The following is a 3,543-nucleotide window of genomic DNA, read 5'->3' as shown; positions in this document are numbered from 1 at the left end:
GCCGCCGAGCCGGGCCGGGGCAGCCGCAGGCTCGGAGCGGGGGAGCCGCAGGGTCGGGCCGGGCCGGGGCGGCGGCTGCGCGACCCCCGCGCCTCCAGCGCGCCCCGCCCGCGCCGGGCGGCACCACGCGCGGGGACGGGAGGGGACCCCGCTGAAGCGGCGGCGAGACGGAGCACGAAGCTGCGCAGGACGGCGCGGGAGGGCAGCGAAGGATTTCTCACAGCGGAGCGGAGCTGCTGCCCTGAAAGCGGCCGGGCGGAAGCTCCGCCACCCCGGGATGCCGGTGTCACTCCCGTACGCGGCCCCCGCGCTCTACATGGGCTCTCTCCGACGGGACTCCACACCTGTGGAGCGGGATGCTCCACGCCGCAACGGAGGGGGTGCAGCGGCGGCGGCGGCGGCACTCAGGTAACCGGCAGCCCCGTAGCGGAGCCGCCGCAGCGGCCGCTCCCGGTCAGGCGGTGCGAGAGCGCACACGCAGGTCTCTCCGCTCCCGCCGCCGCGTCCGGAACGGGGGCGACACCGCGGTGTGTGTCGCTCCCTCACCCGCACTTGGTACGGCCCAGCGCGAAGCATGGCGGGGCTGCGGGCGGCGGGGCGGCCGCGGCGCCGGCGCGGCGGGAGCGGAGCGGGATGAGGCTCTGGGATGCCTCAGCCGCGATAGGGAGCCAAGGAGGAAAACTTGCTCTACCCAAGTACCGATGGGGCTGATCCCTAGCAGCGTGGACAGCAGGGGATTGTCCACTTCATACTGAACACCTGCAGTGCTGTGGTCCCGCTCGGAGGTCTGGTCCACATCCATAGAAGAATGTGTTGCTGCTGGAACGAGGCCAGAAGAGGCAAAGGAGAGGGTACAAGAATCGGAGCTCCTCTGCTCTGGAGACAGGCTGAGAGGTTGTTCAGCCTCGAGACAGGAAGGCTCCAGGGAAACCTTGGAGCCCCCTCCAGTGCCTGAAGGTGTCTCCAAGAGAGCCGGCGAGGGACTCGGACAAGAGCATGGAGTGACAGAACAGGAAAGAATGGCTTTAAATTTAAAGAGAGAACATTTAGATTAGATATTTGGAAGAAATTCTTCCCTGTGATGGATGAGGCCCTGACACACATTAACCAGAGAAGCTGTGGCTGCCCCATCCCTGGAAGTGTCCCCGACTCACCACATTGGATGGGGCTTGGAGCACCCTGGTGTAGTGGAAGGTGTCCCTGCCTGTGGCAGGGGTTGGAATTGGGTGGCATCTGAGGCCCTTTCAACCCCAACCATTCTGCAATTGTCCTTGTTCTAAGGCTGAAAGAACCAGAGATGCCCATAGTGGTAGCTCTTAGGATGGTGTCCACCCTTGGATCAGGCTCTCCATCTGAGCTGTTACATAAAACTGAACCCATCCCAGCATTAGGAAAAACAGCACCAGACACATCTAACTATGTGCCTTGACATGTTCACACGACAACTCCTCCACTGTTGTGGTCGCTGCCAAACCCAGTTTGGGAGGTGACAGAAAATTCAGGATTTTAACACAAATCCGTGGCAAAAGCAGCACACTGCCCTTCAGCAGTGTGCACAGAGCTGAGGGCAGCAGGAGCTGTTCAGAGGCGATGGCAATGCGTTCCTTACAGAGACTGCTGACCAAAGGGTTTTCCCTGGGAATTCTGAAGGCTCCCTGCGATGTGCACTGCCCACAAGACAGTGTGTTCATTTCAGGAAAAGCTTTAATTCCTTTTTATCAAATGGCTGAGATATTTTTAAAGAAAGTAGCATGAAGGATGTATTTCAGCATGAAGGGGTGAAGCAGGGTGATTAACAAAAGGTACTTTATTAAAGCTGTGAATCATAAGCCACCTTATCACTGCAAGCAGTATTTGCTCCCAGCTTTGCCTTTTTAACATCAGTAGCTTTTTTGACAGCCCACGACTTCCTGAACAGATTGATGCTTCTGGCAGTCCTAAGAAAATGAAACCTTTGGTCTTTTCAATTGTGGTAAAACATTTTCTTTTCTCCACTCCAGTGCTTCCTCCAGTCAGCATCACATTTGGATGTTTGTATTGGAGCATCACAGTTCAGCTTTTTGTTACATGAGATCTGCTCTTTCCAATCAAAACACTTGGTTCTTCCTGTGATTATGATAAAACAATTCAAAGCCTTATTTACTGTTTACCTTGATTATGGTTACAAAGTACAAATTTTTTGTCATGCTACCTGCCTTCCCTGCAGTGGTTAGGTTTTTTTTTAAAGTCAGAAACAAGTTATTTGGTCCACCCAGCATCCACAGAGTCTTAGATCCCATTTGTACAACAGGATGTACCATGGTGTATCTGAACTCACCCTTTACATTGACCAAGACTTCCAAGACGTTTTCTGTTTCCTAGAGGACTTCTAAGAGTATTTCAAAATGGGTCATCATTTCCCCCACACCTTTATTTTTAAGCTATGAAACTTCCCATTTTCTCCTGCTGAATTATGTCATTATTTTAATAGAAATGAGGCATCCTCATTACACCTGTGGAATTGCCACTACTTGTCACAGGCATCCCACCTGTGCTCAGTGTGGCTGCTTCACCTGTCAACAGTTTAAGCTCATCTCTAATGCCTTGGCAGGTATTTGATTTTTGTTAGACACTTGCTGAGTCTCTTTTCTTTGCAAAAAAACCTTAGTTATCTCAACTAGCTGTTAGGTATCTGGCAAATTTCCCCTCCTTCTTAGAACCAAAGAATCATTTAGGCTGGAAAAGTCCTCCAAGACCATCGAGTCCCAACTTTTGATCAGTCCCCACGTTCTCAACCAGAACAGAGCACTGAATGTCATGTCCAGTTGTTCCTTGAGCATCTCCACCACCTCTCTGTGCAGTCTGGACTTCATCCCAAAAGGAATTCCACAAGTCCATTCTGGAATCCTCCAGTGTGTCCCCCAAACCCCTGACCCTTCCACGGGGCTCCCCCGGCCTGGCTCCTGTGGTGATTGCCTAAGAAACATCAGGATCATCAAATCCAGCTTTTAGCCCTCCACAGAACATCTCCCAGAGCCTGAATGCCCTGTCCAGACACTGCAGGAACTCTCTCAGGCGTGGTAGTCCCCGAGGATGTAGCCTGAAGACACCTCCCATAGTAATCCAAATGCAGGATTCCTGTACTTATAGATTTGTAGGCGCGTATGTATCAAGTGCTAAAATAATGAGGCGGGACGCAAGAGACCAGAGATATTTACTTTGACTCATATTCACACAGTGGTTTGAGCTGGCGACTGGCGGGAAGGGTGGAAGGAAGCGAGCGGAGCCTCAGAAAGGAAAGCTGAGATTCTCTCGCCGTGATTAGGATGAATACTGACAATGTCTGAGCTGCTAAACGCAGGAGACACTTGACAGAGTCTCCCTGTTTTGTTACACATAGAAGTCGATGGGTTATTTGGGCTGAAAACAACGCACATTTCAATTCCCCGGCCCCGCCGCGAGTCTCCCTCAACCGCGGCCCCTCACGGGCTCCGCCAACATGGCGGCGGGGCCCCGTCACGTGCGCGGCTCCGGCCGCGCCCCGCGCGCGCGCGGCCCCTCCCC

The sequence above is a fragment of the Zosterops lateralis genome (genome assembly GCF_965231275.1).
Source record: "Zosterops lateralis genome assembly, chromosome: 10".
Taxonomy (NCBI): Eukaryota; Metazoa; Chordata; class Aves; order Passeriformes; family Zosteropidae; genus Zosterops; species Zosterops lateralis.
The sequence above is the reverse complement of the archived record's forward strand: the minus strand, read 5'-3'. Positions refer to the sequence as shown.